Genomic DNA, 15870 nt, shown 5'->3' on the forward strand with positions numbered 1-15870 from the left:
TGGGAGGCGGATCAGTACACCAACAGTCAGTAACATGATGTGAGAGATGCTTAGTCATTTGAGCTGATCCAACATGTTATTGACACTGTCTCAAAGCAATAGTTGAAGGGGTTGAGGCAAACAAGACAGTGGCCAAATGAGGCTGGCCCAAAGGCCAATCAATGTATATTGTAAATAGGTTTTGCAGACAGCTGCACTTGTATAATGTTATGAATTGGGAAATTACACAGCAATCAGAGTGCACAGATTATTCCGAAACATTTGGCAAGTGTTTGGGTTTGGAAGAGGAATGTTAAATTCTGTGCCTGACACAGAACTGTCAGAATTGAGCTAGGCGGTGTTCTTGATGACAAGTTCATTGCAATGTTTCTGTTCCAATGGACCCTAATTTGTGGATTTAAGTTCCATAAGGATCACTAAAATAATGACTTCTTTCCTAAACTCAGACTTTTCTTCCAGTCGAAATGCAATTCCGGCAACTATCATTGGGAAACAACTTAATTGGACATTGAGTAGCTTCCACTACCATGTCCTTCCATGCTCCAGGATGCCAATTTGGCCAAGAATTCAACAAATACAAGTCAATACTTTAGTTACCTTTTTCATTTTAAAGCCATTTCGGACCAGGAGAACCAAGTCCTAATGACCTCCTGGGAGAGCTTTTGCTCTAGTAGAAAGGCATCTTAACTTGGGATATGTCCTGTGAGATTTCACTGAAATGGGTCAAGTCTTACAAACATTTGCTTAAGTCACCTTTCAGTAAAAGGGGAGTGGTATAATTGTGATTGAAAGCAGTCGTCTCAAGATGGGCCTACTGGAGCTCATTACGAGGCTGGAAGAGATAGAAGAGAAACATACCTGCTTCGTCTGCTTAGAAGGAGAGTTGTCCTGGCCACTGCCTGACTGTGGACTCCGTAATAGGGAAAAGCATTGAAACAACTTGAATGACTCCTACGTTCAGAATACTGTCTGGTCTGTTGTCTTCACCCTGGTTTGCTGTAGAGAATGACTTCTGACCGTGGTACTGTCAAGAAGCTGAAAGGTACTGGAAAAAAGGCTCACAGTTCACTGAGAAAGAAAGAAATGTCACCTGTCTTGCTGAAATATTGGAAGTACCTTTGGTTTAGTTGAGCCCTTTGTGGTGACCCAAGCGCTGTCATCTGATTGTAGCCAATTCTGAAGATTAGAGGAAGATAAGGCCGGTGAGCAATTATTGTTATAATACCTCCATTACCACCATTTGCTATTTTTACCACCAGTGGAAAGGCTTTACTTTATTTAGTACTTCTGTCAGATGATTGTGGAGGACCATGCATTGAAGTATGCAAAGTGATGGGTATGATGCTTGATTTTATCTCAGACACTGGTAATTACTTAGTACCACATCCCAGTCCATTGTTTTTTTTGTCCCACAATCCCGCCTCAGATTAGAGCCAGCCATATGCAAATTAGCTCCAGCAAGTGGAGAACCATGCAGCGCCTTTCAGAGAAATCATCTGATTTCGCAAAACTTCATCTTCACAAACGGTACTCAGAGTCAGCTCTGAAATCTGCGAGCCAGAGTTCCGCTCCAGATCTTCGACATCATCCACACTGTTAATATGAGCATCACGAATTCAGCAAAAGATTAGCTGGCAAAGAAATGTTCCCAGAACTGCACAGCACTGTCTGCCAGGTGGAGCTTATGACTTCGGAAGTTCACCCACTGCTTCCACTCAGCATATTCAACTGAGAGGATGGTTTGTCAAACTCAGCCTCAAGTTCATCCTGACAGGACTGAGTTCTTTCCATGGCACCTCGCGAGACTGAAGGTAGAATTTCGCATATGCCCTTCCACCAACTTCAGTCATGCTCCGTACACTCAGAGGATGGACTCAATTATTCTCAAGGCCGCGTATAGTCATAAAGAAACTTTTTAATGTATGTTTATGATTTTCCACTGACTCATTGAATGCCTTTTTCCATTGTTCTTCGTGAAAGTATAGTTTATTTGATAACAGTTGAACTACTTATCTGATTGTCTTTATTTTTGTGCCATATTACTCGTTTTTTTTTACAATTTGTTTTAAGCTTTCATATTCTTTCATTATTAACATATTGTAGGAAAGTACCATCTTGCCTGGCATGTTACCCCCATATTTCACTGTATATATGTTGTTTTCGTCTATGTGTCACTGGGACCCTGCCAGACAGGGCCCAAGTGCTCATAAGTATGTGCCCTGTATGCGTTCCCTGTGTGATGACTAACTGTCTCACTGAGGCTCTGCTAACCGGAACCTCAGTGGTTATGCTCTCTCTGCTTTCTAAATTGTCACTAACAGGCTAGTGACTACATGTACCAATTCACATTGGCATACTGGTACAGCCATATAATTCCCTAGTCTATGGTACTGAGGTACCCAGGGTATTGGGGTTTGAGGAGATCCCTATGGGCTGCAGCATTTCTTTTGCCACCCATAGGGAGCTCTGACAATTTTTACACAGGCCTGCCAGTGCAGCCTGAGTGAAATAACGTCCACGTTATTTCACAGCCATTTACCACTGCACTTAAGTAACTTATATGTCTAACCTTCACCTAGTGAAGGTTGGGTGCAAAGTTACTTAGTGTGTGGGCACCCTGGCACTAGCCAAGGTGCCCCCACGTCGTTCAGGGCAAATTCCCCGGACTTTGTGAGTGCGGGGACACCATTACACGCGTGCACTGTACATAGGTCACTACCTATGTACAGCGTCACAATGGTAACTCCGAACATGGCCATGTAACATGTCTAAGATCATGGAATTGTCCCCCCAATGCCATTCTGGCATTGGTGGGACAATTCCATGATCCCCCGGGTCTCTAGCACAGAACCCGGGTACTGCCAAACTGCCTTTCCGGGGTCTCCACGGCAGCTGCTGCTGCTGCCAACCCCTCAGACAAGTTTCTGCCCTCCTGGGGTCCAGGCAGCCCTGGCCCAGGAAGGCAGAACAAAGGACTTCTTCTGAGAGAGGGTGTAACACCCTCTCCCTTTGGAAATAGGTGTGAAGGCTGGGGAGGAGTAGCCTCCCTCAGCCTCTGGAAATGTTTTGATGGGCACAGGTGGTGTCCATCTCTGCATAAGCCAGTCTACACCGGTTCAGGGATCCCCAGCCCTGCTCTGGCGCGAAACTGGACAAAGGAAAGGGGAGTGACCACTCCCCTGACCTGCACCTCCCAGGGAGGTGCCCAGAGCTCCTCCAGTGTGTCCCAGACCTCTGCCATCTTGGAAACAGAGGTGTTTGTGGCACACTGGACTGCTCTGAGTGGCCAGTGCCAGCAGGTGATGTCAGAGGCTCCTTCTGATAGGCTCTTACCTCTCTTGGTAGCCAATCCTCCTTCCTAGGTATCCAAACCTCCTTTTCTGGCTATTTAGGGTCTCTGCTTTGGGGATCTCACCAGATAACGAATGCAAGAGCTCATCAGAGTTCCTCTGCATCTCCCTCTTCACCTTCTGCCAAAGGATTGACCGCTGACTGCTCAGGACGCCTGCAAAACCACAACAAAGTAGCAAGACGACTACTAGCAACCTTATATCACTTCATACTGCCGGCTTTCTCGATTGGTTCCAGGTGGTGCATGCTCTGGGGGTAGCCTGCCTCCTCTCTGCACCAGGAGCTCTGAAGAAATCTCCTGTGGGTCGACAGAATCTTCCCCCTGCAACCGCAGACACCAAAAGACTGCAGCACTGGTCCTCTGGGTCCCCTCTCAGCACGACGAGCATGATCCCTGGAACTCAGCAACTCTGTCCAACTGACTCCCACAGTCCAGTGACTCTTCAGTCCAAGTTTGGTGGAGGTAAGTCCTTGCCTCCCCACGCTAGACTGCATTGCTGGTTACCGTGTGATTTGCAGCTGCTCTGGCTCCTGTGTACTCCTCCAGGATTTCCTTCATGCACAGCCAAGCCTGGCTCCCTGACACTCTAACCTGCAGTGCACAACCTTCTGAGTTGTCCTCCGGCGTTGTGGGACTCCCTTTTGTGACTTCACGTTGACTCCAGTTCACTCTTCTTCCAAGTGCCTGTTCAGGTACTTCTGTGGGTGCTGCCTGCTTCTGTGAGGGCTCCCTGACTTGTGGGGCACCCCCTCTGTCTCCTCCCCCAAGTGGCGACATCCTGGTCCCTCCTGGGCCACAGCAGCACACAAAAACCTCTACTGCAACCCTTGCAGCTAGCATGGCTTGTTTGTGGTCTTTCTGCGTTAGAACATCCTGCAAGCTTCATCGCCACGTGGGACATCCATCCTCCAAAGGAGAAGTTCCTAGCTCTCTTCTTTCTTGCTGAACTCCAAGCTTCTTCCAACAGGTGGCAGCTTCCTTGCACCCTCAGCTGGCATTTTCTGGGCTCCTGCCCACTCTTGACACTGTTGCGACTATTGGACTTGGTCCCCTTGTCTTACAGATACTCAGGTCCGGAAATCCACTATTGTTGCATTGCTGGTATTTGTTCTTCCTGCAGAATCCCCCTATCACGACTTCAGTGCTCTCTGGGGGTAGTAGGTGCACTTTACACCTACCTTTCAGGTTCTTAGGGTGGGCTATTTTTCTAACCCTCACTGTTTTCTTACAGTCCAAGCGACCCTCTACAAGCTCACATAGGTTTGGGGTCCATTTGTGGTTCGCATTCCACTTTTGGAGTATATGGTTTGTGTTGCCCCTATACCTATGTGCTCCTATTGCAATCTATTGTAACTTTACATTGCTTGCATTACTTTTCTTGCTATTACCTGCAGAATTGTGGTTTGTGTACATATATCTTGTGTATATATCTTATCCTCATACTGAGGGTACTCACTGAGATACTTTTGGCATATTGTCATAAAAATAAAGTATCTTTATTTTCAGTACTTCTGTGTAGTGTGGTTTCTTATGATATTGTGCATATGACACAAGTGGTATAGTAGGAGCTTTACATGTCTCCTAGTTCATCCTAAACTGCTCTGCCATAGCTACCTTTTATCAGCCTAAGCTGCTAGAAACACCTCTTCTACACTAAGTGTGGGATAACTGGACCTGGCACAATGGGTAAGTATCTCTGGTACCCACTACAAGCCAGGCCAGCCTCCTACACATATGTTAATTATATAGTTGTTTGCTGTGTCGCTTCACCATTTATATAATCTGTGCATATCTTTCATAAAGTTAACCTTTCTGCTCAGGCTAACCTACCCATTGGAGCCAATACCCATAAGGGAAATACTTATCCTTGTACACCCCTCTGATAGGGTCGTGCTCATTAGTATCTCACATCAAGACTGAGACTGCACACCAGGATTCTGGTGAAGACTATCAATATCCCCAAACTATTCACATTAAGGTCCATTTACTTTACAGGCTCTTCAAAATTCATGAGTCAGGAGGAAAGTAAATCCAGCCCAGATTTACTAACCTTTCACACAATGAAATCCATCAATGCAACTTGCTGTGCTGCATTGCATGAAAAAGAGGGAACAGAAATGTTCCTACCCACTAAGATATTGCACCCTTCTGTACACTCATAGCTCTGGCACATTTCAGGCAACCTAGCTCCAAGGCAGGCTCCCTTGCACCATAAGGTAACACATTGCTTTGTAACAAAAGACAATTCCTCAAACTAATGCAGTATCATGACCCTACCTTTCCAAGCAAATATACCAAAAAAAGTGTATCACCTTATATTTTGTTGTTGGAAAATCTTTAAACATTGCAACTTTCAACTCTAGGACCCATCACTCAAAAAAAAACCGTGCAGTTCTTCTTTCCATGAAGTGCCTCCCCAACGAAGATAGCTAAAAATCACACTGTGTATTTGTATATGGCTTCCCTAAGAGGCCATTAGACAAAAAATGAGTACAATAAAGTTTTCTGGTTCTGGCTGTTTTGTATATTGTAATTTATTTATGGCTGAAACCAATGCTGGTATCTGTATGCTTGGCCTTTCACAGTGTGCTATCCTACGTAGCAACCCAAGAACACCCTAATGGCAGAATTCATGCTACATAAATATGCATAGCATAGCATACTGGCCCATGTAGGAAGTATGAAAATAATTAGGGGGCTGTGTACTATTCCAATTTGCAAACAAAGTATGTGTCATTTGCACAACAAGTGGTTTGCAACTAGGGATGAGTCTTGCGATTAGAACTATATAGGTCCTATCACAAATTGTACTTTCACAATGGGTCGCAAAACAATCTGCTTGATGAATATTAATTGTGACCGCCTCTGATAATCTGTAAATGAAAGGATAGAGGCATGCAAGGGACAGTAGAATCCATCGCTGCATTTCCATTCCTAAAACTTTTTTTTAAAGCTGCTTGTGTTCATTAAGGGAACTGGTGCTGCCTTAAAAAAATCCCCTTTGAGAAAAGATCAAGATAAGTAGGCAGTGCTCTGCTAGACTACTGAATCCTCCTCCAAGGCTGCCATCATGATCCACAAAGAGGAAGATATACCATAGAGAAAACGTGTTGTTTGTGAATCAGATGCTATCCCATTTGAAGTGTCAGTATATGATCATTGGTTTACGACTGCAATTGCTGTCACATATCAGTGCTACATTAGTCTCTGAACTGAAGATAGGAGAGTGTGCCCTTTGACATCGATTTCTATTTGCAATCCAGACAGAGTTGCACAACCCCTTCTAGGAGTTGAAAATACTTTTCTGACTCATAAAAGGGCATAGTAAATGGTAAAAGGTTAATTTGTGGTTGCAAACCGAGTCATTGTGCGTAGCGCAGGCTTGACTGTATAATACCTTTGTACCTCAGGCCATAGGTTTTTATGTTCTTACTCTGTTCGCAGTTGAAGGAAAACTTGTTGCACTATTTTGCTCCATTTATAGATAATAACCAAGTAGAAATGTTGTCAAGATGTAAACAGTGAGCTCAACTGTCATCCAATGGCAACAAACTGACGAGGATCATCAAGATGACCTTACATATCAAGCTTGTGTTTTCAATGACATTCTATGGAAATTGACAGCTGATGGTACAAGCTTGGTTGATGATTGCTGCAAGTTCATGCAGACGTCGGTGTCTTCCTCTGACTCCCCTCCTGGCCTCATACCTACAGGAAGTGGAGGATAATGTTGTTTCAAGCATGTCCTCTACTCAAGGGTTACTGCAGACCCAAAGGAAGCAGGAGAAATGTTTGTGCTGCAGCATTGCCACTGGATGATTCCCCTAGACCTCAAAAGGTCAAAGACAGAAAGGTGCTCCAGGGCTGCCTCCCGCCACCTCATTCTACCCCTGGTTTGCAAAGTTTGAAGAACGAAAAAGAGAGGTGCTGCTGCAGCACTTTCTATTGAGTTCCTCCGTATTGGAGAGACCCAAGGTAAGGAGGGGAAATGTCCCTGTGCTTGGCAGACGCCTTATCACCCTGACAGAGACACTGTTCAGCACCTTTGCTCCCGGCAGGAGCAGCCAGTGCTCAGTAAGGAAGTGACAGGAAAACCACAGCGGGAAGTGGGAAGGATGGCAAGAGAACACATACATTTTGATAACATGTGTGGATGACAGAGTTCCAGGCAGTGGTGGCCGGCAGCTTTAGGAGGGAGAGGGGTGGGCGGGAAGCACACACACACTCATTCTTTCACATACACAAGCACGCACGCATGCACATCCATTAACAACACTCATAGCATTCAAACATGCACGCACCAAACATTTTAAAAGATCACACACACTCATTCTTTCACACACACATGCACGCACGCACACACATCCATTAACAACACTCATAACATTCAAACATGCACGCATGCACCAAACATTAATTTTAAAAGATCACACACACTTATTCTTTCACACACACTCGCACGCACATCCATTAACAACACTCATAGCATTCAAACATGCACGCACACACCAAACATTCATTTTAAAAGATTGATACACACACACTTACCTTTAGCCTCGGAGGCCCCAGGAGGGTTGGCACTGCTGCCTTTCCTCATTGGCTGAACTTAGGTCAGCCAATGAGGGAAGGCAGCCGTCCCAGCCTCGTCACAGAGTGGGATGTGTCAGTGAGACTGCTGACCCCACCCCACTCTGTGACGAAGTGTCACTGATTGACACTCGCCCTGAGCGCTTCAGGGCTTAAACTTGAAGCGCCCAGGTCGAAACCAATGGGTGACGCTTTCCTAGTCACCCAGGGAAGGGCCTCGAGGCACCTTTGCTGAGCCGAGGAGGTCACGACCATAGGAGCTGTGACTTCCTCAGCCCAGCAAAGTTCCGCTCAGGCAGCCAGGAGTCTGCTCCTGGCTGCCTGGCCTGAACGTGAAGAGTGTCTGTCAGGCTGACCTTTGTTCAGCCTGACACACACACTTCATGAGGGGCAAAAGGTGGGGGGGGGCGTGGCCCCTCACCCTAAATGACGGGCCGTGCCTGGTTCCAGGAGAGCTGAAGGTGCTTTGCCTGTTGGTTAAGTGGACAGTGCATCTTCCCAAGGTTATTAAAGTTAGCATTATTGAGCTGGTTAACAGCAAACATCTAATATTGGTTCCAAAATATCCTTTGTAATAAACATATGCTTCACGATTTCTCAAGTGATCCTACACTGCATGATAGCAGGCCACATATCCTTTGTATTATGTACATATTGTGCCTTTTTATGTATATGTTCATAAGTTTGTGGGTGATAAGCGAGGGGTTGACATATCCTGCGGTCTGTGATGGAAACTGTCAGGAAACTAGGGACCTGATTTAAAATCTAACTCCTTTTCCTTGGCAGAGGGCTGCTACCATATTTAGAAACTCATCCTCCCGGTCTGGTGGGATCTCTGTGCCTTCAATGGAGCCACTGTTACAGCAGGTTCATTTGAAGGTATGTTTTGATGTGCCCTTGCAGTGAACTATTTTCTTCTAAAACAACAGACTCTCAAAATGGGAGTTTGTTCTTGCAGAATAAAATAACAATGGCGCAGACACAGGGATATTTCACTTTTCGATCAATGCTACTGTTCAATTTCCCAACCTGGGGCAGCAATACCTCACAAGGTGGTACTGACAATTAGGATATTCCATTACTTACGGAAAACAAGTGAGGTCACTCTGTCCTAAATAGGGTACAATTATGACATTACTGTAATTGATGCTCAACTGGGTTAAGGGTTTCTACTGGTTTAGGGTCCAGTCTGACTCTAAATGACCCACAAGGTACATATGTCTATATATTTCGAGGGCAAAATGATAGGATGCCTAGCTTTGTTTGACTGCACAATGAGGCACTTAAACTAGAGTGTAATGTATGACTACTGAACAACATCCTTCCTCACCCTCTAGTGTGCTTTTCTCTGACCCCTGGTAAGGTGGAAAAATCTGGGCATTGTCTCTCCTTACAAAAGCAAGTGGGAAATTCCTCCAGTAATTCGACAGGTAAAGAGGACAAACATACAGAAACAGGTGCAGTAATTCGCACTCCCATGTTTTTCATTAATCTGGGACAAACTATCTTTAGTGCACTACAATGGCGGAGAGATTTCACACAGAAGCTGTAATTTCGGGTGAGGATGTACCAACCCACCATTACTGCACAACCTGTGATGAAGCACTATGAGCTCTTTTTACTTAACCGAAAGGAGGAATATCCTGACTGGTAAAGAAAGAAACCTTAAAATAGAGTCTTCATTTTTTTGAGCAAAGGAACTTGTCCATTAAAATCAGGCCCACCGTATTTAATGAACAGTTGTGCTTCAGGGTGCCATTTACAACACTCAACAAGAGGGACTTGGTCAACCATCAAATGTGCTCACATGGCATGGAGGGCTTCGCACAGCTTTCACTTCCTATATAAGTAAAGAGATAGAGGAAATGTATACAAAAGATCAAACAAATCCGATCACAACACGCCAAACCGTGCAGAACTACACTGGCTCCCCAATTGACCTCCATCAACTTCAATGGTTACCATGTCGCTTGTAATGCGGTAACAACCATCATGCCACCCACAGAAAAATTCACCATCTCATGTGCTAAAGCTAATACACAAAGTGATAACATTTCTCGATTAGAAATCAAAAGGTGCAGAACATAAAAGACAAATATGCAAGCCGCCTTTAGTTATGGAACGACGACCTAGAGTAACATTGTGACACTGATGAGCTAAAAAGTGAATCCAAAAGAAGAGATGATCTACTATCAGTAAGAACCTAGTGGCTCTTTTTGTCCCCTGGATGAGAAGAGAAAAGTATCCCCCTTATTATGTGGACAATCCACGACCACCCAGGCCGCTTAACTATACACAGGGTTCTCTAGCTTCTCAGCTAGGTTCACACTAAAGAAGTGACACTCCATTGATACACGCATATATGCGATACATGCCTTTGCATTGAGAATCTTAGCAGATATGCACCACTCCTCCTTCAATCGAGTCTATTTCCATCAGCCTCTTGTGCATTGATGTCAATTTTCTTCTTTTAAAAAAATCTTTTTGGAAATTAATTCTGGTCAGGATGACTACATTGCCGTAAAATTCATATAGCTATATCTTTCCTATTAATGATATCTGTCTGCTGTTGCTAAGGGTGGTGGATTCTATATGAGATTCAGTACCAGCTACTAGTATTTGTGTACACTAGTACTGAATCCATCTGCAGTTCTCTAAATTTGGATACTCCTACTGAAGAATATTGTACTGTGAGGTTATTTTCTGTTAGCAAGCACGTGATAAATCTTTCCACTCTTCCTTAAGTATATTTACAATATGTAGGACAATATTTGTAGATAAAATGTCATAAGAAATGTGCTGTTTTTTGTACATTGGCGTCATTGATTAGCAGTAACATGTTTAGGCAACCTTGAGTGTATTCATCATTCGAGATTAAGGCTGCAGGTCAAACCCTGGACAATCCCCTTTACAAAAAGCATGAAAACTAGAGGTAGATGTTATTTTGTAAAGAAAACCTTCTATATTAGGTAGGTTTGGCTAGCATTGTCATCAACGATTTCACTTAGGGGTATTTGTGGTGGGACGTCATCATCATTGTCACGAAAAAAACAGTCACTTTTAAATTAGGTTGTTGAAACATGCTCGGTTATTGAAGTTTAGGTGCATCAACAAGAAACTAGCCACCACAGAAGATGCATAACACTCAGTATGAGTTAGAACCATTAGAACATAAACAGGCCCACATCACACTTGCAAGAAGGAAGCTTGAATGTATAGCCATGAATGGCATGAGTATGAACGAGATGCAAACCACAAAGCACTGTTCGTTTAGAAATATCCGGAAGTTCAAGAAAATATTATTTATTTAGCTTAATCATCACTTATTCGCAGATCAAACACGTAAATCGCTTCTACTCATAAATCCACAGTGGATGGTTGCAAATGTTTCTACTTAGCTCCATTATCTAATTTGTGCATGTGGTTGCAGGTGGTCAGCATTGCCATTAATTTTTTGCAACACTGACCTATTTTTTCATTATGAGACTTTGACCTGTGGCTACAAATGAAATGCAGGTAAAGGTGAAGGAAGAGAAAGTTAGGAACACAGTGACAGAGAAAGCTGGGATGAAAAGAACCTGCATGAGTGAGATAAAGTGGCAGGATGTGTAGGTGGGTGGAAAAAAGAGGCATGAGGTGGGATAACAGACTAGTCAGTCTTATATTCTGCAACACTAGCATTCGGCAGTGTGCCCTAAGAAAAACTTTAAGGCACTGAATTTATTTTTGCTAACAAAGTAAGCACTACCTAGCCCCAACTCTGAAAGTAAAATTTCCAAAAGAGTTCTGTTTTTTAGCATTGGACTGGCCTACAGAGCACTCAGGCAGTGTCCAATGGGTTAGTCTGACAGATCAATGTGTGGGCCGTATTTTTTGTCTCATTGTGGGCCGGTTTTTAGTCTGCTGGGCCGGGTTTAACTGTTAATTTCCCAGACATTAAAAGAAACATTAGCAGCAGTAAGCAAAAATCAATGCAGTTTTCCATACCTTGCAAAACACTTGAATAGCGTGTCTTTACAAGTTCAAAACTGCCCCAATTTGCAAACATGGACTATTTTTAATTATCTGATTCACTAATGGGGACCACTTTTATTTTGTCACCCAGGCCTATCTTCTGTCCCAGACCGACTGATTGTTCGTCATTCTATGTGCTTAAGTAATCAATCTCTCTTACACAATTTCCATAGCCATGATCGTAGAGCTCATATCACTATTATCAGACAGACCCACCACTAAAGTTCGGATACTCAAACCTTTTGATGAGTTCATCTGCAAAACGTGATTTATGAAGCAGTTTTTGAAGCAAAGATGTCTAATACACATTCAAACGAGGACTAGAACTGCAGTTTGAGCATTTCATAAACTCATTCCCTCTCCCATGATAATATGGAGCAAGTCGCATGAATTGAATTAAAAGTGTAAATTGCATTGTAAATAATCCAAATTGCCTCCACTTACAGAAAAGTACAGCAGTCGAAGCTTCGAAAATAAACAAAAACACCGGCAAAACCGATAGGCCAGGACTGCATTTTGAATCCTGCCTAGAACATTTTCAAAAAAGCCTGCAGCTCAGATAAAACAAAATAAAATAAGTATTGACACAGCGTTGGCTGCCAGCCTTTTGGTTGTTCTTGCTTTTTCTCATGGTGTTTGCAAAAATGTATTGTTCAGGAAGCTGCGGGGCCCCAGTCAATGTGAACAAAAAAATTGGCTAAAGGCAAATAAATGCTGTTTTGGTCTCAGAAGAACATACATTGCCACAGTGCTGGCACTAAAGGGAACTGCTTTGTGTGTTAATGTACTCTTTTTGAAAGTGCAGCAAGCCATACCTCATAGTGAACTCAGCCGCTGGCTGATGTGGGCTGACTCATTTCCCCTTGATGCATACTGGAGTGGGTGGAATTAAAAAGTGAACAACAGAACCACAGACTAATGAACGGAGTCTGGCTGAAAACCCCTATAGGTAGCTAAGTTATACATTTAATTTTAGCAAAATCAAAAGGTCTTGTCTAACACAGACTTAAAAAAGGCAGTCGGTCTGTCATTGACTGTCAGTCTCTTGCTTTTGGGAAAGAAGACAAGAAAGAAAGTAGGTATAATGGAAGGAAACAAAGAAGGAAAGGAGAAGGAAGAAAAAAAGAAAAAAAAAGAAAGAAAGAAAGAATGAAAGAAGCATTATTGTTTTTATTTTCAAAAAGAAAATCTCGTTTTGGGATTTTTTTTCTATAAATAAAAAATAAAACTGCCTTGTGCATGGTTGCATCACCTGACACAACCCTGCACCAAACAGCGAGGAACATTGACAGGAACCGCCATGACAGTGACGGCTTTTACTGTCAACCCTTTATAAATTACTGCTACCTTGGCGGTCATTTATAAATCTGGTGGGAGCGCCATCCACCAAGGTGACGGATAAACTGGAGTTACAACGGTCAATCTTCCATTATATGAATGACGCCCTAAGTCACTAACGAGAGTCACTTTTATTTTGGTTCCTGGGCCTATTTTCTGTCCTAGTCCAACCCTGTTCTGGGTAGAGCCAAAGCCCACTCTGTATAGTTTCAAGAATTGGTAACAATACATCGACACACAGCTGCGCTGTCAAGGTTGACCTAAAACTGATATAGAAATTCAAAATGTGAATGACTACAGGACAACCTAAATAAATGAGTCCTAAAGGAACATTTGATTGCAGCTTTTCTCTAAAACTAACATTTTAAAACTAGAGAAACGTATTTAGCCTTAGTTTACAGCAATGAAAAAAGTATTCTCCGAATTCAACAATCTAATGTTCATTTTGTGACTGTTCATTTCACTCTCCTAACTCCAACATCAGAAGGCATTAAACGTTGCAAGGACACCTGCAAAAACATAAAGCCTGCCTGCTTAGCTCAAAATTGAAAATGTCCCTGTTTATTGATAATTCGTGTCACTTGTGGGCCTAACTCACAGCCCAATTTCTATATAATTTAATATCCGAAAATCTTAAAATATTTAGGTTTTCCAGAGACATTTAGACACTCACAGTGCTGCTTATCAAAGGACATGGTGTGCTTCTAAAGACCACGTTATGAGGGACTCTATACAGGGGATATTATTCTCACAACCCGAGAGATAGCAGTATTGGATACCCCGTTAACTCTAGGGGTGTGGAATTATTAAGGGATTGTGGGTTGAACCTCGAGAATCTGCTGAGGAATGAGGCATTACCATGGGACTCTATAATTCTGTGTCTGAGTCCTTACTCCACTCATAGTTTCCCCACAGACTTTGGCTGCTTTTTAGCTGGTGACATCTCTGGGGGAAACAACTGGTCTGCCGTAACTTTACAGAATGCAAAAATCTTAGAGGGGCCAGAAAATTGGGAATTACGTGTCTTTCACAGAGAGGGCTTTTGGTATACTTTTGAAATGTCCAGGTTGATGCAGATATGGTATTTACATCTTTTCCAATATTGAGGCCACATTGCAGGAGGTTTTAGAAATCCACAAGGTAAGTCCCTGTAAGTGGTTCTAAGAATTCTAGAGAACTGAGCTTTAAGCCAATGCTTTGTGTGCTCTTCTTTCTGGTATCATTACTTTAAAATGAAAGCTAGAATAAATGTGGCGCAATTCTCATTAGACTGCAACTAAAAGAACATTCATCTGTTACATTTTGTGACAATGTATGGACACGTTTCATTGGTTGGCCTATAGCATTGATACCTATGCTACAAATTTACAATATCCAACGTAGTTTCAGACTCTTTATCCAGAATTCTGTGCTACTTGAGCACACACCCTCAGTCTGTCCACATCTTTCAAAAGGCCCCAAGAACTTGCGGCCAAGCACTTAGCAATCGTCCATATCCTTTTGCCTCTCTCACAAGGATTACTCATGCTGTGTTGTTCCTAGTTTCAAAGGCAAGATTCATAGTTACGGTCCTTGCACCCTGGTTATCTTTTGGTCCTGCCGAGGTTTTCTATCCTTTTGTTTGAGTGCCTTGTGATTCTCACTCTGCCCTCTCAAATTTCCACTTTTGTAGCATCACTACTTATTTTAACCTACTTTGCCTCAAAAGAGAATTTGGCAGGGAAATAAATCTTGCTGCCCCCTCAAAGTTGCGAATACAAAACAGCTCTGTTTACCCGGTTCTGTATCTTTAACAATCAGCAACAATAGGCATTCCAGAAGGATACTTGGCTTGATGACATTTGCTTGGGTTTTGAGTTGTGTTGTGACATCATTCACCGGATAGACCCCTTTAAAGGGGTCAAAGTCTACTCTCCAGCTATAGGCCAACTAAAACAAAAGCATTCCGCTTCCAGAACACTTTTATGTTCTTTGTTATGCATTGCTAGGATACACCTCAGTCATTCGAGTACATTTCGGTGGACACATAAGCAGTTCGGAAATCATTCAATGATGTTAGTGGTTCCGAAAATATTACACCAGGGTCGCTCTCTCTCGCTTATTTTTTCCGGTACTTTTAAGAAAAGTGCCACTCCGAGGGTGTCATAAATCTCTAATACCATCAATGACATTCAATCCAGAAACGTGAAATAATTCAATAGTTGTATTTCTCACCTTTGGTTTTCAAGAAGTGGTGAAGAGGAGGAAGTCGACGGTGTTGGTGTTGGTGTGGCCTGCTTAGCTGGAATGGGCAGCGATCATCCTCAAACAATGTGAGGTCTTATGCACTTTCAAACCACATTTCAATGATGTTCTCAATCGTTTTATTGATTGCTAATGCCTACAGCTGTCCTGGTTTACATTTGGTTTGGAGCGACGTTAATTGATTTTTTTCAAATTATTTCACATCAGTGGACACAGCAACACGTTTTGAATGTGACATTTATTTAATTCAACCGTCCAGTTAAAAACGGTCACTGTACTTAGCAGAGGGGCTCGGGATGTCAGTTCTTGTACTAGGAGATGAACGCACCTTTGCA

At 43.0% G+C, this 15870-nt stretch overlaps 1 protein-coding gene across 1 annotated transcript in view; it reads right to left on the bottom strand.

Moving 5' to 3' along the window:
• SLC4A5 (solute carrier family 4 member 5) overlaps window positions 1-15587 on the bottom strand; it is a 706789-nt gene extending 691202 nt beyond the window's left edge. The window contains exon 1 of the mRNA XM_069214105.1: window positions 15506-15587. The gene's annotated coding sequence lies outside the window, so the exon portion shown is untranslated. The remainder of the gene's footprint in view (window positions 1-15505) is intronic.
• Between the last annotated feature and the right edge of the window lie 283 nt (window positions 15588-15870).

The sequence above is a fragment of the Pleurodeles waltl genome, chromosome 11 (genome assembly GCF_031143425.1).
Source record: "Pleurodeles waltl isolate 20211129_DDA chromosome 11, aPleWal1.hap1.20221129, whole genome shotgun sequence".
NCBI lineage: Eukaryota > Metazoa > Chordata > Amphibia > Caudata > Salamandridae > Pleurodeles > Pleurodeles waltl.